A 25307-nucleotide genomic window follows, 5' to 3' on the forward strand; every position below is an offset into this window, starting at 1 on the left:
CATTTGTATGCAAAATTCAAGAAGTCCTTGGTTTTTACTGCTGAGTAATACTCTAATATGTATATATTCCATACTTTCTTCATCCATTCTTCTAGGTTGTTTCCAGGTTCTGGCTATTACAAACAATGCTGCCATGAACATAGTTGAGCATATACTTTTGTTGTATGATAGGGCCTCTCTTGGGTATATTCCCAAGAGTGGTATTGCTGGATCCAGGGATAGGTTGATCCCGAATTTCCTGAGAAACCGAAACACTGCTTTCCAGAGTGGTTTGCACAAGTTTGCATTCCCACCAGCAATGGGTGAGTGTCCCCCTTTCTCCACAACCTCTCCAGCAAAGGCTATCAAAGCCAGACCCAAAAAGAGGAACATGGGATGTACTCACTCATATTTGGTTTCTAGCCATAAATAATGGACATTGAGCTTATAATTCATGTTTCTAGAGAAGCTAAATAAGAAGGTGAATCCAAAGACAAACACATAGGCATCCTCATGAATATTAACCTTCATCAGGCGAAAGGAGACAGAGACACAGACCCACATTGGAGCACTGGACAGAAATCTCAAGGTCCAAATCAGGAGCAGAAGGAGACGGAGCACGAGCAAGGAACTCAGGACCGCAAGGAGTGCACCCACACACTGAGACAATGGGGATGTTCTATCGGGAACTCACCAAGGCCAGCTGGCCTGGGTCTGAAAAAGCATGGGATAAATCCGGACTAGCTGAACATAGTGGACAATGAGAAATACTGAGAACTCAAGAACAATTGCAGTGGGTTTTTGATCCTACTGCACGTACTGGCTTTGGGGGAGCCTAGGCAGTTTGGATGCTCACCTTACTAGACCTGGATGGAGGTGGGGGGTCCTTGGACTGCCCACAGGTCAGGGAACCGTGATTGCTCTTCGAGCAGATGAGGGAGGGGGACTTGATCGGCGGAGGGGGAGGGAAATGGGAGGTGGTTGCGGGGAGGAAGCAGAAATCCTTAATAAATAAATAAATTAAAAAAATACTCATAGCCTGGCTCCACTTCCACCTGTGGTTGGACACGTGATGTCTCAGTGTCCTGCCCCAGCCACCTGCTGCCATATTTCCCTGCCATTATGGACTTCTCTTCTGAAACCATAAGGCAAAATAAATCCTTCCTTCTACAAAAAAAAAGAGCTACTTAGAAACAAGTCTAACCTATCAGCCAAGCTTTCATAATTAATAAGAGGTTTCTGTGTCACTCTTAGGAGCTGATGGTCCTGACAAAAAAAGTTTGATCACATATGACATCCAACATGAGGCCATGTTTATCCACAGACAGACTGAGGGGACGAAAGTTCAAAATACAGTTTCAAACTCAGCTTCTTGGCATGGCTTCCTGGTGACTGAGGTCCCTCAGGTAGCCTCAGAGGACTGAGACTGACTTTGGCGTGGGGCCAGTCACCAGCAATAGGTGCCATGTGCTAAACTGAGCGGCACCTGTGGTTGATGTAACAGTTTAAGATTTGTGGCATGCTATCAGGGAATTCTGCAGATGCTCAGTAGGGACAGATCCACTTTAAGCAGCTTACAATGTTTTATAAAAAATATTATGTAGGCTTAAGAAAAAAAAAGGAAATGGGTATAGTCAACCATAGAAAGCCAATAAGTAGTTTATAATTATTAAGGTCTTTGAAGAGAAAATAAAATTATAAAATAGAATAAGCCATGTAGAGATGGTAAATCCACAGGGAGTTTGGATCCTGTTTGATGTATTGATTTTAAATTTTTTGATTACTAATGAATAAACAATAGCTGTTGAGAGACATTGGATTATAAAAACTACTAAATTAAACCAACCTATATATTTTAAAGATATCTTAACTTCAAAATGGAAGTCAAAAATATGGTACATTGGGGAGAGTTTATGCTTTTGTTTCCACAGAGAGTGAAAGGCTGTAATTGATAGAGAACAGATTTGATCAGAGAAGATCCTGAAAATTCTGGCTACAGACATAAAGAAATAAACCTAGAAAAAACACAAGACAGGTGACATATCTTTTACCTGCTCAAACATAAAATGAAAAATCATCTTTGGATGGCTAGTGTACAACATACAGTCCATACTTGTGCTAATGTAGATATGTATGTTATCTTTGAAAGTTTATGTGTTTTCAGAGCAAGGGGCCCAGATACCAATGAAATGGATGGCTCATGGGATCCAGTTTTTCACAGTGCCTCTGCTGAAGTTTCCTCAGAGTTCTACATCCAGAACAGCTCCAAGACTACTCACTGAGATACTACAGTCTCATAGACTACACCATCAAGGACTTCAGATAATCCTTGCATTTTCCCATTACACAGACTGGACAACAAATGATACAACTATCTCTCCCAGGACTTGACCATTATCTCAATTTTCTCAGGGTACTCTTAAGATTCCAGTGCTCCCAGATCACAGGAAGCAGTCTAGAGAACACAGTACCTACATTCTTAAGAGGTGGAATGGGCGGTTATTGATCATTTGGCATGTTATGGATATTTATGATATTTTGTCATTTACAGGAATTTGGTTACAAGTTGTTATGGGTCATGGTCAGTAAGAAAACTAAACAAAAGAGATTAGATTCAATGATCTCTTTCAAAATGGTAAAGGGGGGATATAATATAAAAATGATTAGATAAAATGGTAGATTATTGAGTCTACTTTTGAACAACCACTAGTCTCACATATTTCATAGTGCATGAATTTTGGTATTTTGATATAAATTTAAAGTTATTTTTGTTATACTAAATGTTTTTTCTACTTTTGTTTGGGGTATTATTATGCTTATACAGCTTATTTGAAAATGTAATGAATAATGTAAAATTCAAGTTAATAGTCATTTATAGTAATCAAACTTGTAGTCATGTAGGTATGCTTTTATGGCCACACAGAGATACATTTCAGATAGATCTTCAAATACTTCAAAGACCTACAAAATGTGGCATTTAAGATGCTTAATAACTTAAGACTTCTCATGACAGTGAGATTCTTCTGGTCCTGACAACACAAATTTACTTCAGAAAGGATGATGGACATTGAAGAAATACCATATGGAGCTTGCTTTCATTGGGTCAAAACTAGTCATTTGAGAAAGAAACTGCCATTGCATTGACTGCTGAGAGTGTGCTGTATAAACTGGATAGGTAGGATAAAAAGAAAAGAGACTGCCAAACTTTACTAAAACAAGGCAGCTTAGTCCTTCAAAATTTCTGCTTCATAGAAAAGATATTCAAGGCCTGTAGACCAAAGATGGATGCCCCAACAATACAGAGTAACTTTAAGTGAGCTTCCCAGCATCCAGATGTCTCTGTCTATAGTTTTGGAAGTAGCTTGCACTGTACTTCCTGTTTACTCAGGTAATATTATATTCTTCTGGGGTTTTTAAAAGAATTGAATACTATATGATTATAGTTATGATCTTTAGTTATGATAAAACTTTAGTTATGATAAAAGACAAATTAGGTACAGAAGTTTGGACTAGCCAAGCTAAGATTAATAATGAAATGTTTTCTCTGAATTTGCAAAATACAAATGGACTGAATATTGTAAATTAATTCTTATTTGATAATTTTTCTTATTATATATAGTTTCATTTGTTAAAGTTAATATCTTTCCTTTCTCTTTTTACACAATATCAGATAATTGTTCTTATTGTATATAGTTTTACTATGTTAGAGTTAAAGCCTTTCTTTTTATTTTGACAAAGTGGGGAAATATTGTGAAATAATCTTTCTGTACACTGTGAAAATGTGTCGCCTAGATTGGTTTAGTAAAAAACTGAAAAGCCAATAGTTATGCAGGATTTTCTGGGCAAAGAGGATGCTGGGAAGAAGGGTAGCGATTCCATGAGATACAGAGTAAGCAGGATAGACACTACAGAGATGAGTAAATGAAGTCATCGTGCAAAATTTAAATTAATACAAATGGGTTAATTTAAGTTATAAAAGTTACTTTGAAAGTACCCTAACCTATCAGCCAAGTTTTCATAATTAATAAGAAGACTCAGTGTCGTTATTGGAGTGCTGACAAGCCTAATGAAAGCATCTGATTACACTTGATTTTCCTTCACGTTATCTTTTACTGCCCTTGAATGTAGGCACTCCTACCTCTTACAATTTTATAGGTTCTCTTTGTTCTTCGGGAGACGACAGATGGCAAATGGCAGATTTAGGAACCGCATGGCCTCCATAATCTAGAATCCATTTTCTACAGCAAATTTCTCATACAAACTCATACACATACATATGTGTGAGAGCATGTGCCTACACGTACACATGTACACATACACATGCATGTGCACACACCCATCCCACAGAGAGAGAGAGAGAGAGAGAGAGAGAGAGAGAGAGAGAGAGAATACCAAACATTGAGCTTTTTTTTTTTCTAAAAACACTCTGACCAAGGTTACTGATATACAAAGTTACTGATTAAACATCAGTGTTACAATGTTTCAGTTGGAAATCAAAACATGGAATGTTGAGAGAGAAAAAAGTCATTATTGGAATGTAGCTTCCACTATGCAAAACAAGCCCAAACTAGGTAGTTGTGAGGTTTACTTCAAGAGAATGCAATCAATGGTCTTACCCATCTTTGATTGTTCAAGCTATAATAACAACCTGCTGGGGAAAATGTGCCTCCTGATACAATATTGGCAAGACAGAAATTATTGCCTGGTATTGTAAACCAGTTCAAAGGTCCGTGACTGGAACTTTCCCCTAGAAGAGAGCCTGTTCTTATGTGACATGATTTTGAATTGCCTTCTAAATATGTATGATATACTCATACATGCTTATATTGCTTTCAGCCTTGGCACAGTAAGCTTCTTTTCGCAGTGAGGGAATGGTTAATGCAGAAAATCATCGTAGGTCAAAGTATTGGGGAAAATAGATGTTGACTGCTTAACTCTAAACAGAGTATCTATATCATTCTTTCTAAGGTTTAAGAAACATGTGGAGGAGGGTGTAGAAAGAGTCTAACATGTAGAGGAGTGCTTCAGTACAAGGTATGGTTATGGTACTCATGAAGTCACAGCAGCAGTTGCTAACTGTATAAGACTTGAACAAGACAGGAGATGTTGATATTCTGTCATGGTTTATAAACCCTTACCCCTGCATGAGAAGCTACAGACAGTTAATGATGGGTGGGGGAGGCAGAGTCATGTGCTTTCCTGGTACACTACTAGTACATGGTCTCTACTCCAGCAAATAACCACCTTACCCATGCTCATGCAGGAAACTCTATTTGAATGCAGTGAGCTGAACACAAATAAACTATGGAAGGAGGGATACTTGGGTGGGAGAAGGAAACAGACTAGGTTCACTTGGAGAAATCAGGAGCTTAGAGAGGTAATGGAGAATATATGATCAAAGAACAATAAAGGTATTAATTGTGAAAAAATAAAGTTATAAAAAAGAAAAAGTCAAATTGCATTTCTCAAGCCAGGACAGACATTTCATCAAGAATGTTAATTTAAATTAGACCTCACAGACAACCTGTGTAAATTGTTCTTGCCAGAATCTCTGTCAGTGGGTATTTTTGTGGCTCTGAGAGCGAGAGATAATCTACTGACTACCATGGAGGTGATGGAGCATGCTTTTGTGCATCTCGGCAACAACAGAAACATCTTGCAGCCAGAAGGTTTATTTTGGCTCATGATCTCAGGGGAGTCTTGTCAATCATGGTGAAGTTTACTGCTGGATTTCCTCAAATAAATGAGACACATAGGAAGCAGAGAAAGCAGCCCAGAGTCTGAACTGGACACCCTTTGAGGTCCACTTCATCTATTAGGGCCCAGTTCCAGAGAATTCTAATACCTCCTCCAAACACTACCATCTGAAGACCAAGTTCAAAGCACAGGAACCTATGAGAATCATTTCACATTCAAACCACAAGAGAGCACAGTCACGTGACCAGCTAACCAAGTTTAACCAAGTAATGCATCTGCCTAACTCAAGTCCAAAGTAAACAAATGTACTAATTTTGTGGAGAATACAGAACTTTTGCCTAAAGGCCACAAAGATAAAAGAACAGGAAAGGAATTTAATGTAATTTGAATAAATATGCACTATTTGAATTTCCTCCACACAATGGACCCATGATTAAGTCTTGAATGAATCACTCCTCGGGACCACCCGCTTTCTCATTTACAAGTTAAGCTTGTGAGGACTTTGGAAAGAGGCTCTTACTTAGCATGCTCACAGACAGGTATGTGTCTAAATCTCCTACATGCAGCACTCTGGAGATGTAATGATGTGCATGTCTAACTGAATAAGGGAATCTTATGCTTTAGCAAAGAGAATACAATAATGTGAAGATTTTAGGCGGTGCAAAGGCCAGTGGAGGTTTTCCTGGGTTTTTTTTTTTTTTTCTATTTCTGGCTATCTTTCTGTAGGAGGTAAAAACAATACTATACAACACCACTATTAGGCACCCTATGATTCTGCTTCTTTTTTCATGTTAATATTGACCTTAGAACCTTAGGTTGTATTAGTTTCCTTTGGTTTAGGTCCTGTGATTTACCCATTCCAGTGTGAGTCACTTTGGGGCTTGCTGACTGGAGGCTATTACTATATCTGGCCTTAGAACAATTTAGCTCATCTCCCTTTGTTGATTATAGTCTTAAATAACTGCAGACTGCGCTATAAACACAGGATTCTGAGCTGGGTTAGAACTGCCTGGTGCAGCCCTGACCTTGTCCTTGTCCCTTCCTAGGAAGGTAAAGTCACACATGAAGTAGACGCTATCCAGGAAAGGGCTTGTCCGGCATAATTCCTTTTCTTTCCACTGGAAGCAGGATGTTCTTCAAAGCTTTTCCCAGTGTCCTCTGAAGTATGCCATCTGGGATTGCCAAGCAGAGAGGATGGGGAATGCATAATCAACATCTGATATGCCCTGGGGAGGCTGCTTAAGATTAATACAAGATTTATTTTCTCCTTCTTTTCTTAAAGGAGGTGAGCAAATGCATTTGACAAAACTCATACATGCCAGTGTGTCTGCCTCACTACTCAGAAAGATAGGCAGCTAGTGCATGGAAATCTGAATGGTAGTCTGGGGTGCAATGAACTCAAGTTTATGTCATCATTTTACCATGGGTGTGTTTTGCTATTCTGCAAGATGGAGGCAATATTTTGGGTTTGTTCATTAGTGAGCTTTATATTGGAAAAAAAAGCAAAAATAAGACAACAACAACACCCTAACTTTCTGAGCTATTAACAACCAAGCTGTAGTATCAGGGTTTCCTAAACCTAGTGTGACCCAGATTCTAATTCTTATATAAGCAGACTCATTACACGTCCCTCACCAGGGATGAATAGGGCACACACAGGGAAATGTGAGTGAGAACGAGGAGCAAATATTCCAACTCCTTTCCAGTGTTCAGAGTTCTGCTATTATTCAGCGACTTACAGAAACTTAGCTTTCCATACACAATGCTGTGCATATTCAAAAATGATGCAAAGTCCTTATTGTGTTCTTCCTCTGGCAGGAACTCCACTGTCACATCTGGTTTGTCCTACAGGGATAACTTCTCAATGCTGTTCAAATCCGGTCACACACAGCCATCCCTATTTATCAGTGTGCTCTGCCTTCCCTTTCCTCCGCTGGCAATTTAATTTCCAGTCATACACTAGTGAGAGGAGTAGCAAGTGCTATTCATTTAATTCTGCTGGTGGTAATCCCACTGCAGCCCTCTTTATACCAGATTCACCACTTATGAGGACTCAGGACTTCAGAATCCTCTAATTCAATTTCCCCCCAAATTAAAGATTTCCAGATATAGGGATTTTATTGTTAGAGTCCTGTAAAGTCACTTAGCTGTGTTGCTTCAGAAGTAAAATTATAAGCCAAGGAATTCACATTACTTAACTAAAGAAATCAAATAAAAATAAAGCATTTGCAAGATAAACTGACACCTGTGGTTGCTGCTACAAGCTAGCTATTGAAGAGAAATTAAGCACTGTGCAGACTAGATAGAAAATTTTCTAGCAAATGTAAACAAAATCCACCAGCCACTGAGGGTCCAGTCACCAACTTTATATTCTCAAAATCGATTAGGTATATTCAACAAACATGTGCTTCATTGTAATTTGGATGTTGGGTCAAGGGAAAGGGCGTGTGTTCTCTGGCTGTGGCTACACAGGATGGCCTCAGGGTAATAATCTGTGTGCACCAAAGTTATGAGTTTAGACTGCCTCAGGGGAAATAGGAAAGTCAGATTTTTCCCAAGCTAATGAAAGCTATTAACATTGGTTACTTCAATGATAAGAAACTTATATGTTAGGGTTTTACATCTCTTAGCTTAACTTCATATCTTGCCATTAACCAGCTTGCTGCATTAGTAGGATGAATTATGTAACATACTAATTAAATGAGACAATATCTCTCCACAAGTATTACATTATTGTTCTCACTTATTAAGGATGCTTGCTTAGTGATAATTATGAAACCTGAAAGGCTTTATTGCTCTACTGTAAAGAATCTTTCCCTTATCACAATCCTGTTAATCCCAAATCAGTAGAGTCTCATGGGAAATGTGAGAAATTCAAGACAATCCCAGAGTGTCCTTTTAAAATTCAAGTTACTAAGCCCAGCTTGATATGCAAGACTGTAATCCCAGTACTTGGAAGTCTGAGGCCAGAGAACAACCTAGGCAACTTAAATAAGGAGGAAGAGGAAGAAGGGAAGATGGAGGAAGATAATGGGGAGGAGAGAGTGGAGAGTAAAGGAAGGGAAAGGAGAAATAATAAAGAAGAGAGGAGAACAATAGAAGTAAGCTCTGGAGCTTGTGCAGGGTCATAGAGCTTTTTTTGTTTTATCTTGAATGGTCACACAATTTTACAGTAGAAATTACAACTTACTCATATATCGTACGTATGGAAGGCCTGTGCACTCTTTACATGAATAGCTTTATGGGGCTAGTGAGAAGGCCAATGGGTAAAATGCTTTCTATACAAGCCTGATACCTTGGGACCTCTCCTACACACACACAGACACACACACACAGACAGACACACACAGAAACACACACACAGACTGACACATATAGACACACACATAGACACCCACATAGAGACACACACATAGACACACATACAGATACACACATATTGACAGACACACACATACAGAGACACATATAGACACACACAGATACACACAGACACATAGACACACAGAGACACCACACATACACTCTGCTATGACTGTTACTACTAATGCTACTAATTTTTGAAAAAAATAGTTTTTTATTTTGCATCCATTTCTATAACTCAGTGCTAAATAAATGAAGCATATTCCAAACAAATACAAGTGGTTTTTTTTTATTTTGTTTTGTTTTTGTTGTTTTTTTTTTTAAAAAAACATATCTGTTATTCTTTACAACAGGACTTCAACTTAGTTATTTTTCCAGTACAAGTAAAATAAACACCCACAGGCCATTCAAGACTGCATAACTGGTAATATGAAAGACTGAGATTTATCAGCAGGTGGTTCACCTCTGGTTGGGTCATCCTCTGCTTGAGCCAGCCTTTTCTTTGGGCCAGCCTTTCCTTGGTCTAGCCTCCACTGCTTGGGCCAACATCCATAGACAAAACTTTCCTTTGGGAATTTGATCTCAAATTGTACCACAAATGTAAACCCACCCTGAGGTAGGAGGTCTGTGGTCTTTATTTAAAAATCAGTAAGAACCATAATAGTCATAGACAACTGGGAACCCTCATTATTAAGACTTCTTAATGCCTTTACACAAGGTGACATTTCCACCAGGAATTTATTTCTTAAACAAAAAAGTGAGTTGGAAGTCCTTTTAGCCTCGAGAGAAGCTAAGTCTGACAGTCTTTTATTTCTGTGGCATCTTCCATAGATTTTTTTCCCCATACATCCAGAGGTAAGGTGTAGTGAGCCGGACAGGATCGCCATTACAAGATGGCGCCGACATCCTGTCTTGTTGGAAATAAACAACTCCATATTTGGCTATGCCTTTGAGAGCGGCATGTCCCCTGCTTCCTGCATGCTCAGTGGATAAGGGTCCTTGAGCCTATCCCGATGTGGTCTGGTGTCAGCTGTTGGTGGTAGCCAATCACAGGGTGACCCGTGTGCCAATTCCCTATTTAAGCAGCTGCCTCAGTGCCCTCGGCCCCCTTGCTTCCTGCCCTTCCCTTCCTGCCCCTCGTTTCCTGCCCCTCTCGCTTCATGCTCCCCATCAATCAAGGGCACTCCAGTAAAGTATGATCTGAGTAGAATCCTGGTGTGGTGGTTGTTCTTTCTCGCTGGTCGAGAAGTCCGCCGCAGTAGGGTTTCTACTCTTCTCTTCAGATGGCAGCCTCCATCAAGAAGAAGAGCCTTGGTTATGTATCTCAGATACCTGACAATTAAAGTTATTTCCTGGAATATGTATTTGGCCTTTTGTAGATTCTCAGTAGGTATTATTTTAATGTACTTACTTATTGTAGACTAACTAATGGTCAAGTTATTTTTCCTAGTGGCCCAAAGAGTTATTCATAACTAGCTATCTTATTGCTTAGAACATAAACTGTAGCAAGAGAATATATTTCAAAGAGTATGATTTCCCAATAGAGCTCTCTACCCCTTATGAGGGTTTTGATGAAACAGACAAGCCTTTCCCCTTCTTTCTAGCTTCCTATTCTTTGAAACCATCTCTTTTGTTTCCAAGAAGTCACCTACAGTTAGACTTCAGCAGAGACTGAAACATGCACAATGTTCAAATTTCAGTCTCCAAAATTATGACCTAATGAATTCCTTTTGCTTTTTAAGGTGTTTGAAACCTTGTTATAGCAATGTGGGAAAAGGAACCCACCGTTCTTCTCATGCTACTATACTGTGAATGAGGAACCCGAGACAGTTCTTTTTTGTCTGCCTTTATGGTTTTATCGTCTGTATGCCTCTGCCAGTTTGTCATTTTTATTGACAGAACAAAAAGAAAAGAAGCATCTTTTCGGTATTCTGCACGAGTGACACAGCACACATGTCTGATGAGTGCAGTGTTCACCACTCGTCTTTAAAACATCCTGCCTTCATCAGACTGCTCTATTCCCCAGCCACATGAGCTGGTTGTTATAGCCGCTGGCCCAGGAACCCTGACTGCACATTTCTAGCACACATTAAACACTCCGCAGTGCAACCCATGTTTGTTCCTGCACCTATTATTCCGCTGGAGAGCTCTTATTTTCCCAGTCCATCACTTTTCCATTGTTCTTTGGGATGAACACTGTCTACAATCATCCTCCAAAAGGTCACCGAGACACAATGGCTGCTGATGCCCTAAAAGAAAAATTTCATCATTTCTGCCTAGAATTTATTGTGTACTTGGTACTGATAGAATTAATTGATTGATCTTCCATGGTACAACATAGTTTGGGCTTCTTCTTGCTTTCAGCCTAAGAAAGGGCTTTAAAATTAAGAGCTCAGAAATGTTTTAAAAATTCTCCTACAATTAGAAAACAAAATGATGATGCAGGTTTTTATGAGTTTGTCTACCTTTTATATCAAAACAGCATTGAACACTATATATGTACAAATATGTATGTATATATGTGCACACACATACAATCACACTCACAGATGCTCTTTGACTTATGATAAAACTATATCCTAAACTAAAGACACTTGTAATATATACCTAGGTTGATGAACACCACAACTGATCCTTAAGAAGTCTTAGGACGAATGTTTCATGTAATTTGTTCCTGGAAAACCATCCAAAACTAAGCCAATAGTGAAAATGCTGAATAGCCCACATAGTTTATTAAATCCTTGACTTAAAATTGGAATCAACAGTGTGGTAGCACCCACCACGAATGTGTGTTAAAAGACAGTACTTATTAAATGTATACCAGCTTTGCCCTGTGGTGATGGTGGATAACATGAGTTCTTGCCATCATCTCAAGGACAATGTAAATGTATGTGCACATTTGGTAGAAGAAGGGTGATGGCTATGGAAATATCTCAGGCTTATGCAAGCTATAAAACTGTATGGATCGCCCACTTTCCAACCACAGAGAACTAACTAGCTCTTCATTTTCTATATTTTGTTTTGAAATTCATGAGAAAGAAATTAATTTATGTCATATTTAAAATAATAATAGACTAAGACTTACCAAGATATACAAAAACCTGTATTTTCAGCAATCAAGTAGGCAAGGTGTAGAGGCAGGCTCTGTCATCAATTTATGAACAGACAGAAAACAAAAGTGGCCAAAGCGAGGTTTGCAAAACACACTAAACACACCAAGCACTGCACAATGTGGTCCAGATGAATATTGGCGATTAAAGACCTTTGCTTCATCTTAAATCATTAACACAGGGAGTCAGCATGATGAAAGCCAGCATGATTTCTGCCCCATAAGCTTGTCTCTGCTTCTGTCTGTGAGGTACAGGATTCAGACCTGAAGCAATTTGATGCCTTTGTTTACCAGCTGTCTACATGTATAGCATGCTTGGCATTGCCAAAATGGAACCCAGAGCTCATGTTTGTGCTGTGCAGCTGTTATCACTCACAGTCCCCCCCATCTATAACATGAGGTTATTACTAAGTCCCATGTGGGTGTCATGAATATGTATGGACATACATAAGATAATAAGATTAAAATTTGGGATTAGTGTGTCAAGTCTATAATGGGTTAAGTCTAGCACAGAGGACTAGAATGCTTTGCAATGCCATCTTCTGGTCAGTGGCAGAAGTGCAACACAGGAGTTCTTAGGCTTCTTTATGTATCTTGCTGCTATCATGGTTATATTATTGCGATACTTGTTTTAGATAACGTGGCCAGGCTCAAACTCAGCTGAGCTAAGAGCGAAACTGTCACTCTCCACATGTGTAAAATAAAATGCGAAATCTCTCATTAGATGAGCGGGACACACCTTTATGAGCAAGGGTGTCCCTGAGTCTTGGCACTGGTGCCTCTTCCCACAAGTCAGCACGCATTTCCCATCCACCCCTTTGTTTCTGGTTTACTTCCATGAGCCCCAGCGCCAGTTTTACCGGTAACCATTATTGTCTCAGCACTCCTACCTTGGTGCTATGTCCATTAAATCATTGGTTCATATTGCAGCTCTTTATTAATTCTGTGACCTTAGATTTATTAACTTCTTAGTCTATAAAGTAAGAACTCCACGAGGTACTGAAGAAACATTAAATACAAAAACCCTAGAGACAATTACAGGAAAATTTTACACATTGAAAAACAAAACAAACAAATGAAAACTCTTTAGCTGTTGTTCAGTGTTTTAAGCATTTGTACTTGAATCTCAGCACTGCCCAGAATCACATCACTCAGACCCAAAGAACTAGAAATATCAAAGTGTCAACTCAGTTTGTACAGACCCATTCAAAGCCCTGGTCAGTGTTAGGACAGCACTTGTATCCGGAGAGGGGACAATACGGACATTGGCAGTTATGCAAAATAGGCCACTCATGAAAGGGCGGTTCTTTACTTTTATATGGTCCTTTTCTTTCTCAATAGAAATAGAGTAAAATAAACATAAAAAAGAACCTTCTGTTAACTTTAGTAGATATGGTAGAGAATATTTCAAAGGAAATTCCATATTTTCATTTCTTCCTTTATTATGGACACCCTTCTGTGGTGATATTTTGTTTATGTTTTAACAAATAAAGTTTGCCTGAAGATCAGAGTAAAGAGCTAAGTCCCTAGAGGTCAGGGAGTGGTGGCACACACCTTTAATCCCAGGACTCAGGAGACAAATGCAGAGGGATCTCTGTTAGTTCAAAGCCACCCTGGGCTACACAAGACTGAATCTGTCTAAAAGAGAAACAAAGCTCACACAAAGGTGATTCCAGCAATTGGGATTCCACTTCTTCAATCCCAGCACTAGGGAAGTAGGGAGTAAATGGCTGGGCAGAGAGAGGAATACAATGAGGAAGGAGACAGGTGCTCAAGACAATCTGAGGATGCAGTCTGAGACAGTCAGAGAATACCATCTGAGGACAGGATTGCCCTTTTGGTCTGAGGATTCAGTAGAGATAAAAGGTCTCTCTAGTGGCTGGCTGGCTGCACTGTTTCTCTGATGTCTTGGCTTTCACCTCCTAATATCTGACTCTATCTGACTCTGTTTTTTTTTCTTTTGGTTTTTCAAGACAGGGTTTCTCTGTGGTTTTGGAGCCTGTCCTGGAACTAGCTCTTGTAGACCAGATTGGCCTCAAAGTCACAGAGATCCATCTGCCTCTGCCTCCTGAGTGCTGGGATTAAAGGTGTGCGCGCACCTCTGAGTTTTTATTAAGAACAATTAGAATTCGTGCTACACTCTTTAGCTTCTATTACTTCATGGTTTTGAGGAAAAGGAAAAAGCATGATAAAATGATGCAAATTCAATTTAAAGTCATTCCTCTGGTTTACCAGCATGGGGACAGTCACCTATCAACCACTTGAGCATAGCATCAGTGGGATTTAAAAATATCACTGGCTTTAAAAGAGCCCAGTCTCATCCATGTGTGCCTCAACTTTCTTACCTATAATCTGTGACAGCATCTGGAGCCACCTAAGGGATTAATTATGATTGAACATATTTATTACATAAATTATATCGCTATATTAATTTACTTCACACACACACACACACAAAGCAAATACTGCAGCAAAAAGGACAATGAGAAATGAAGATCTCGCAGGCTTTCACTCGCTAGTTAACTCAGCAAATTCATGCAGAAACAATTACCACATCACAAAAGAACAACCATGTCTGTGTCAGATCAAAGCCTTGTTCATTAGGGTCACGTCACCTCTGCCTGATCTGAAAATTCAGACGTTGTGTGAAGAAGCCCCCAGCACATGATTTGTGCAGGTCCTGGCTATTGCTGCAGGCCCTGGCTATTGCTGCAGGCCCTGGCTATTGCTGCAGGCCCTGGCTATTGCTGCAGGCCCTGGCTATTGCTGCAGGCCCTGGCTATTGCTGCAGGTCCTGGCTATTGCTGCAGGCCTTGGCTATTGCTGCAGGCCCTGGCTATTGCTGCAGGCCCTGGCTATTGCTGCAGATCCTGGGCATTGCTGCCTTTCTCCTACAGACTGTGGTGCTGAAGCTGAAGCCCAGATTTTAACTGCACTCAAGTAATTTCACCTAAACTCTTGCACTCATTTTCTAGTGCCCCTGAGACGTCATCTAAGTAGTTTAATAATGTTTATTCATTTTTTTCCTCATTGGAGAACAGCACACAAGACAGAGAATATCTTCATGCAACTTGACTGATAAATGCTTTTGGTGTGATATAACCTATTCACTTACTAAGTGTATTTATCCACAGTAAACAAGGTGATTTTTCTCACACACTATACAACTCCCCTGATTTGAGAGGCAATGTTCACTTTTAGTTAATGCCAATGAACTCAAAGAGTTCCAAACTCTGTGAAGAGGTGATATCTAGACTTTCACGTTCTGGAGGCATTCCCATTAAGGTAGACCTCCACTGCTGCCCTCTCCCTCAGACCACCGATCTGATATGCCTAACACAGGAGCCTGGAGCTGTCTCTTTCAGATTCACCTCAGGAGATGCTTGTTCTCACACAATGAAGAGCATATTGTGAGAATCACTAATCGGAGGGCACATACATTCTCTGAAAATGAGGGATGAAATTGCCTGGAAAATTTTGGATTTCAAATGGAAGTTTCAATTTGTCCTGTCTTCAAACTGACGTATTTCTTTGATTTACTTAGAGGATATTTTAATGGCACACATCCTTCCATCTTACTAGACTAAGTAGTTTCAATGTTCTTATTAGTAAGCATACTTCTTTTTATTATGGATTGGTAATTTACCAGTATATATGTTTATCATGTGCATGCCTGGTACTTTTAAGGCCAGGAAAGAGCACTGGATACTGTAGATGGAGCGGCGGGCTGCATTCCCACCTCCCAACTTCTGGCTGCCTGCTAGCTTTACCCAAAATAATTACACAGAAATTGTATTCTTTTAAACACTGCCTGACCCATTAGCTTCAGCCTCTTATTGGCTAACTCTCACCTCTTGATTAACCCATTTCTATTAATGAGTGTAGCACCACGAGGTGGTGTCTTACCAGGAAGATTCTTAACCTGCCTCCATCTCGGATAGGAGAGCTATATCATCTGCCTGACTCGGCTTCTTCCTCCCAGCATTCTGTTCTGTCTTCTCCGCCTACCTAATTTTCTGCCCCATTAAAGGGCCAACTCAGTTTCTTTATTAACCAATGAAAGTAAGAGATAGACAGATGACCTTCCTCCATCAGGATATCCTGAAACTGGAGTTAAAATGGGTTATGAGCTGCTATGTGGGTGTTAGAACCTAGGTCCTCTAGAAGAGCAGCCAGTGTTCTTAAGCACAAAGAAATCTTTCTAGCTGCCATTAGTAGGTTACTAATATACTTTTATTCTTTTTTTTGTTCTGTATGTGCTTTCATATGGAAATTTGATTCTATATAGTATTGGGATTTTGCTTATGGAGTCATTCTCAGAACAGACTGAGATTTGTGTACATTCTTTCTAGAAGAAAATGGACTAATCATTGCAATTCATTCAAATTCTAGATTAACTTAGTTGTATAACATGTATTGCTTGAATATTGCTAAACACAAGGTTAACTCATAACAAGTAAGTACTTATAACATCACCAGAGGCTTCCTTCATTCTCAGCCATACTGTTTGGGCTGATGACCCACAATACTTTACAGTGGACAGCTGAAATAAAGATGTGTGTAGTACATTAAAAAGCAAGGATTTAATACATTTCTAAAAACATTCCAAACTATGGTGTCAGGAAAAGAGCAATTTCCCACTTTCCTTGTGAATTTATTTGTCCATTTCTCTCTGTGGAAGAAAAGAAAAAATCGACACTCTCCATAATAATTGGGTCTCTCAAACATATCTTCCTTTTGCCAAGATGTCACTTCAATTTTTCATACTTCTTCTTGTTTCTTTTGTAATGCAGAGATTTTTCCCCATTTCTTACTCAATGCCAAAGGCTCAGCTACTGCAAAGATCATCAAGAAATGATCTTGAGCATGAGAAAGAGGAATTTATGTATTTTTAAGGCAGAAAGAAATACTTGTGTATTTTAAGGTTGTGAGCTTTTCTTTTGATTCAAACCTTTCTTTACCATGCACACAGCATTCTAAAAACTCTCCTGTGCTGGGTTCCTACCCTCTCTGACACTCCAGCCTTCTCTAGACCATTTGACAACACTCAGCCTGGGCCTTGCACCTGGGGAACTACTGAGTAGGAGCAGTTAAGTGTCCTCTCTGTGCCTAGACTTGACAATATGCTTTTCCTCACTGATGATGCACCCCTGTGGGTCTGCCATTATCAGGAGAGCTTGAACAATAAGCTCTGTTCAATGAACTCTTCTCAAAGCCATTGACGAGATGTTGTTAGATGATATTTTAATAAAGTTATTTTTTTCGGTCTTAATCATATTGCCAACACAATTTGGAGGCTCTAGACATGAACTGGATAATGTGACCCTGATTTCTTTTTCCTTGAGAATGTCCCAGACATTTAAATTAGTCTTCCCAAGTGGGAATTGTTTTGATATTAAAAAGCTGGCCCCTGCACCGTATTACCAATAGCTTTCTTCATTGATAAGGAGAAAACAGCTTCATAATTCAAGATAGGCTTGAACTTCAAAATATCTTTCTCACGGGTCCTAACTTGGTCTGTGTAAACTAGTGTGAGAAGGGTGTTAGTAAAGATCACTTTCTAAAGTTCAAGATCATTTTCGTGAAATAAGGCTTGCCAAAACCTCTCAATCATGTAATAATAATGATGGTGGTGTGTTGAACTGTGTTTCTCTGAGCTGGCCATTTTTATTTGCATACATTATCATAATTGATCCTCTTGACAGTCTTATGAGAGAAGCATTGTTAACATCTTTCCATGGACCAGAGAAAGGTGACAAAGAGATGTTAACTGCTGTTCTAAATTCCTGTGATAATAAGACTCTGATTTTGTAATTTGAGAATTTAATTTCAGGTAATAAGGCAGACTTCATGACTCCTTTCCCCATTCCCCTCCATCATCTATTTAATGAATAGACAGCTGGTAAGTAAGTGTTTGTTGACCCGAGGATGATGCCTTAAGATTATGGACTTTAGGAATTCTCACCCTCTTCTTGGCTAGAGAAGGGCACAGTCCCTATAGGAGACATGAAGAAATTCTGAATTAATCCTCACTGACATCTTACTTAGTTGGACTACAAAGCCCTGGTGTGGCTGTGATCAAGTTCTTAAGTGACTTTCTAAGAAACAGATGTACAACTGAAAAGAAGGGGTAGGTGGGCGACCAAGTGACCACAATCTTCAGTTATTTAGTTATCAACAATGATGAGAATCCAGAGTCCAATGTTTTCTTTTTAGGAGCTATCAGATGAGGTTACTTCACATTTCCATGAAAGCCCTCCACCGTCTCCTCCCCTGGAGAAGAATACTAGCATAAATTAGACTATACTTGTCTAGAATTTTGAAATTAATAAATGTATTTATCTTCAGTTTTAATAAACTTGCTAAATGGCATGTTACTTGTCTGCAGTGTCCTAAGCAACACGCCAGATATGTAGCCTATGCTACCTCTGTCTTAGCATTTACTGAGGGACAAGGTGTAACTACATGCTACACTCTGAAATATACTTAAACATCTCTTACTTAATCTTGATGTTACTACCATAGATTTAACCCTGGAGGAATACTTGTGCAAATGTCTAGGATACACATTTGTATAAAGTAGCTTCAACAAACAGATCTCAGTGGCATAAAAAATATCACTTTACATTATAGTATAAGGATCAGCAGTCACCACTTTGGCCATAGCTTTTCAGAGTCAATTGTATACAACAGCAAAAAAAACTAATGGCTCTTCTTCAGGATCTAAAGATGACCTGGGGTAGTTTGGGCATAGTTCTCATTTCTGAAATTAACAAAACAGAACGAGAAGGCTCGTCTCCTTGCTGTAATTTCCTTTGCTGATAGACTGCTATATATCAGGGTGATGTGTGGTCAGAGATAGACCTTTAATATTGTAATGTGGGATTCCCCTTTGTATGTTGTGAATACAATTGGTTGATTAATAAAGAAAACTGCCTTGGCCTGTTAATAGGGCAGGACTTAGCTTGGCGGTAAAAACTAAACTGAATGCTGGGAGAAAGAAGGGCAGAGTCAGAGAGAAGACATGTAGCCCTGCTGGAGACAGATACCAGAACTTTAGCTGGTAAGTCACAGCCACATGATGACACAGATTAATAGAAATGGGTTAAATTAAAATAGCCAATAAGAAGCTAGAGCTAATGGGCCAAGCAGTAATTTAAATAATATAGCTTCTGTGTGATTATTTCAGGACTGAACAGCCAGGAACAAACAAGCAGCCTCCTTACAACACTGCTTGATATTTACAGAAAATAAAATCCTCCTAACACATTGTAGGAATCAGTTGTTCTCCTGTTCCCTGATAACAAAAGAGCTTTGTCATTGAGCAGAGTGACATGACAGAGGAAAGCCCTTAGTTCTAGGGACTGCATTACTTTCCCTCTGTGTCCTTAGAAAATCTCACTTACTCTAAACCCTACATTTTTGTCTTTAAAATGTAGAGCTTTGAAGTAGAACAGAGCCTTTACTGAAAGCTTGTCTCCGAACAGTAGACTCTTTAAAGTATACTTGGATGAATCCAAACACCCACAAACAACAGGAGATAAGTCAGACATTACTGCAGTGCAGCCCCATCCCTACTTGAATGGCATCAGCTAGCATCTTTGAGCACATTCACAGAAGATCCTGATTACTCAGATGACCTTCAGTTTGTGTCTGAGTGGAGTCATTTACTGTTGACCACTGTGTCTGTCCCCTATTCTCATGAAACTAAGTTCATGTGAGTTTTTGTGACTGTCTCCTTTCCTCTGTCATAGGTTTAGTGTGAACTCTACTTTTTAATTTCTCTTACTCACACATCACCTCCCAATCAATGATGCACTCACTTAACACATGTCATTGGCAACAAACTCTCATACACTTAAGAGATTTATAGGTTGAAAAAGATAAACTGGGGACTGGAGAGATGGCTCAGTGGTTAAGAGCATTGCCTGCTCTTCCAAAGGTTCTGAGTTCAATTCCCGGCAACCACATGGTGGCTTACAACCATCTGTAATGAGATCTGGTGCCCTCTTCTGGCCTGCAGACATACACACAGACAGAATATTGTATGCATAATAAATAAATATTTAAAAAAACATTTTTTAAAAAAAGATAAGCTTTTCATGTCTGTTTTTAAGCATTGCTGTGCATAATTCAGTAATCATATATGCAGATTAAGGACACTGTTGCTCTAAATCTGCTCAGGGGGCTGGCCACTCTAGGAACCTGCAGACAGTGATTCTTAGACCCTGGAGTAACTGGGCTTCTTTTTCCTTACTGGTTTTCAAAATGTTTTCTATTTTATAATTATTTCTTGATGTAATGTTTTCTATAATTTTTCTGAATGTTTATAAATTTTCAAGATTAATAATGGATGATGGAAACAATAAACAAGTTGAAAATCAAGTCAAACAAATTTTGAAATCTATCTATCCATGAACTGAAAACAACCTGTCTTAGTTATTCACTGACGGCTGTGCTCATGCTCATGACTTGGATATTATGATTTACACAGTGTACATGCAATTACGTCGTAAACAGAAACCCAAGTAGCTAAATATATGCTTTTGAGCTAAATCACATTCTACGTGTTTAAAGTAAATACCTCTAATTTTCATAATGTTTAGCAGGGAACACAGAACAAGCCAGACACTGTGACAGTAGAGCGTTCTTAAGAACAGGGGCCCAGATAGGAAGTCACAGTCACTACCCCTGAGTCCTTTCTCTTTGCCTACCATTCTTTGTTTTAGATGACAAGAGTGTCACACACTGGGTGTCATCCAAATGATATGCATTTCAGATTTACCTTATTTTCCTATGTCAGTACATAAGAATTTTATGAAAACGTTGTCATAGGTAATAACAGTTTCACGAGCTACTTACTTTCTTTCATGAATACCCTAAACTCTTCTCGTGAATTAGTTCAGCTTTTACAACTCTGTTTGGTGGTTTCTATGATTAGTGCTGTCTTCACATGAAGATAAACCATTGTCTAAAGTCTTTCTGTTACCACATGCTCCATGATGTTGAGACTGAAAACACTCCTTATCCTGCTGTCGTTGGAAAGTAGACAACTGAAACCTCTGAGTTGGTACAATTTACTCTCTACTAATTCACACTTGGAACTTCATATAAAATGATATATATTTCAATTTCTGAAATATATAATAATTGCATTCTTGTCTTGATAGAAGATATATAGTTATAACTAATCAACCTTATTGGTGAAATGATTCAGGTGCTGGTGACTGACAGATAGAAAACTCATTTTGTGAAAATAAAACATCACAGAAAATACAAAAAAAAGAATGTTCTTATGTTTTCTGCTTATATGAACTTCCAATGGAAGAAATCATACTTTTAAATACTACCTGTCTTATGAAATAGCTTCAATAATTGAGCCCCATCTATTAAAGTGACTTTTAGCAACTCTTCTCACAGTTACTCAGAAGCAGTTATACACATTATGTCACCAATCACACCGGAGAAAATGTCACTTCACAGCTCAGCAATCCCAGACCTTCCAAGTAGGAAGATCAAGTTTATCCTTTCAATTGCACGGATTTTGATTTGGTACAATTGTACAATCAACACATGAAGGTTTAAACTGTTGCTGCCATCGGTCACAGAGAAAATGTGATCTACAAAGATATTCCCAGAACTGGCACTTTACAGAGTGCTACTGGAAATAGGTTCTTAGGGCTGGAACTGCAGCCTCAGGCGCAAATACAGTCTCAAAAGGATACAATTCTTTAGAAGTGTGTGCATCAGACTCCCTGCGTGAAGGACTTGGGTGGGGAAACTCACAGTACCTCACACCATTTCACTGTAGTTAAAGGAGAAACACATTTTCTTAAAAGTGTCTACATACAAATGAGTTTGCTGGTGTCCTCTCTCCTATGACATATACAACAGCTTCATGCTGAGGTTGGAATGATGCACAGAAGATGTGGGAGCCTTGGACATTCACAGCGTACATTGCTGGAAATAGATTCCCACGGAAGCATGGGGTACAGCTGCTGATCAGGGCCCAGAGGAGACCTCACAGGTGATTCCTACTGAGATGACAATAAGCGACCATCTTGATGTGGGAGTGTCATATATCAATCTGTTGATTTCATTGGCTAAGCAATAAAGAAACTGCTAGGCCCATTTGATAGGCCCACCCTTAGGTGGGTGGAGTAAACAGAACAGAATGCCAGGAGGAAGAGGAAGTGAGGTCAGACTCGACAGCTCTCCTCTCGGGAGCAGACACCTCAGAGAGAGATGCCATGCCCAGCTCCCAGGCAGACGCACGTGATGAAGCTCTGACCCAGGATGGACTTAGGCTAGAATCTTCCAGGTAAGACCGGTGCTATACAGATGATAAGAAATGGGCTAGTCCAGGTGCGAGAGTTAGCCTAGAAGAGGCTAGATAGAGATGGGTCAAGCAGTGTTTAAAAGAATACAGTGTCTGCATAATTATTTCGGGGCATAAGATAGCCGGGCAGGCGGCTGGGGTTTTGGGGATGTAGCCCCGCCGCCGCCCTTATTACTACACCATCTGTTCAAAATTGTACCTGATAGAGAACCATCAGAAGTTGGTAGACCTTCACTCCTCCCCTGCTATGCCTTGCTCCTCAAGTCACTTGAAATCTCACATTCCAAAGGCATCAGCGGCATGAACACAGCATCAAAGAACCAAGCCTCCTCCAGTATATCAGGGATCCTTTTCAGGAAGAACTTTCAAAGAACTGACCTCCCACCATCCTTTCAGTCCCCACATTTCTTGTTTCTGAAGTGTAGGTAATGCCTTGGAATAGCAATTCAATCCTCCTGCAAAATGAAACTGTTTGAAAAGTACAGCCATTCTCTCCAAAAGTTCTTCAACCTTCCCATGCATTTGTGTTCTTTGACCACATGCATTCTTGCACACATTAAGTGGATCTCCGTGTTAGCTACATTTTCAAACCATTAGCTTGACTGTACCCTTGAATTTCTATGTGCTTTCTAAACAGCAAAGACAATATGCCAGGAAATTGAAGTCTTTTTTTTTTTTCTTTAAAGCTCAATGGGGCTTACTGTGAAAACAGAGGAAAATGCTTGTCAGAATGAACATTCATGTTTCTTTCAGAACAAATGAAGTAAGTCTAAGCTAGGAGTGTTGATATTGTTCATGTTTGATGTCTATGGGGTCTCTAATTGTAATGGTAAGGGGGAGAGCAAACAGAATAGACAGCTACCAATCTTTCCTATTTAAAAGGCAGAACGAATTATCTGAGAAAAAGCACTAGAACACTACTCTGACAGCTAGAGCACTACTATAAAGCACCTTTCTTCTTCCAACTGTAGCATCTGTTTCAAAGCAGTCATTCTTTCCCTTCTAGACAGAGGTGAATACCAGGCCTACAGCAGACAAAGCGAGCAGTTCTGAGGAACTCCACTGGGAGAGACACATGTCTGGACAAATGTTCTTCCACATTAGAGTTTCAGCTCCACATTCCTTAAAGTGAGAAGGAACTTTAGAATCAACAAGTGGCGATTGTTACCCTCTGTGGATTTAGCCAACATAGTGTAAGCATGTGAGATGCAACTGCTTCAGATAAAGAACACTAAGAAAGTTAACAGAAAACCCTGTTACCGGTGACTATGGTTGAGCCATGCAGTGTTGCTCAACGGTATAGCAGGCCCATCATGACTAATGTGACTGTCTTCACAGAGGTTTGCAGTCTGGGCTGTAACCTTTATGCTTGCCATGTGACAATAAGAACTGCTGAATACTGGAAGGAGAATGGACTTCTGTGGGAGTCCTTTAAAGCCCATTCTCTTCTGTGAGTGACACACGGACAGTGTCACATTCATTTTCAAGTAAGTGAACCATTAGAAGGTGACCTGGGGAACTAGTCCAATAAAATGGCTCAGAGCAGTTATGTAAATGGTTACTAATTATGGAAATTCATTTTTCAAGTCCATCTTATATCTTTTGTAAAAGTCAAATGCCAACACTAGAGAATGCTCCTTTCTATTTTCAAATCAGAATAACTTAGTATTTTGTAATAAAAGTGTTGACCTTCAGTCTTAATGATATTTACAGAAATTAACACTTTCATAGATAGGGAAGTGATGGCTCTTGGTTTACAGAACTAAAACAAGGTTTGAGTGGAGGCTGTAGAGTTCGTGTACTCCAATGGCAGCTGCTTTAAAGAACAAAAGGACTACGGGATCTCAAGAGATGCTTACTGCCCTGCATGCCACTGGGGGTTGGGTTTCCCTGCCACCGTTAACTGTTTAATGGCTATGTTGACTGGCATCTACCATAAATTTTAGAACTGCCCCTTCTTCAAAAGAACACAGAAATAATTATTAAAGCAGAAAGTGGGAGCAGATGACTAGGACCCGGAGACTGACTTTATTAGTCTGTTGGCACCTATCGTACTGTTCAGAAGAGCTCGTTGTTTGAGGAAGCAATGGGAACCAAAGTGGATTTCTGTGAAAACCGTAAGAATACTATGAATTGCAATGACAAGCAAATCTTCAGAAGAAATAAAACTCAAGTTTGATTTCAGTCTTGGAAAGCCACTTGGCTCTGTTCAAGAAAGGCAAAATTTATCAATTTTTGGAGCTAAATGGAGCAGTTTCTGCATGGAAAGAAAAAGCAGGTTAATGCTGGCCTGACAGAAACATGTACAAGAAACAGAAGCATGGATTCAACATCTTTTAAGAGCGAGTGAGCCTGCTTCCCCCCTTCCATCTGAATCTTGTACAGTTGTGTGTCTCTCCTTTAGTTTTGGTGACTTACACAAACAGATATTGTCTCCATTCATGCGAATTTGAAAGAACCCACACCCTATGTGTGTTATTTTATTTCACGGAGGCCAAGGGAAAGGGATTGCTGCCAGTAGGGTGCTCAAGGCTCGCAGAATAAATTCAGCCCTGGGCACTGAATCAGGCCACCCTTGTGCTGTGCCAATGGGAGAAGAAAACAAACCCATCACCAACTTTGAGACTACACCCCAGCAGCAGTCACAAAGCACTTCTGTCAGTGCGTTTGAAATCTCCAGTAAAAAATGGGTCCTCTGTACTGGGGCTGAAATTCTCATCCGCGGCCAAGTGATGGAGCACAGTGCCCCATTGTTTCCAGCTAGGTTCTCCTCTGCTTCAGTACTGTCTTCGTCTTCTAACTCTAAACACAGCCAAAGGA

The 25307-nt window shown here is 39.6% G+C and overlaps 1 protein-coding gene across 1 annotated transcript in view; it reads right to left on the reverse strand.

The window, feature by feature from the left end:
* Positions 1 to 25307, reverse strand: part of LOC142832304 (leucine zipper protein 2-like) — a 385340-nt gene that overhangs the window by 358657 nt on the left and 1376 nt on the right. The gene's annotated exons all lie outside the window — the stretch shown is intronic.

This window comes from Microtus pennsylvanicus, chromosome 12, assembly GCF_037038515.1.
Source record: "Microtus pennsylvanicus isolate mMicPen1 chromosome 12, mMicPen1.hap1, whole genome shotgun sequence".
Taxonomy (NCBI): Eukaryota; Metazoa; Chordata; class Mammalia; order Rodentia; family Cricetidae; genus Microtus; species Microtus pennsylvanicus.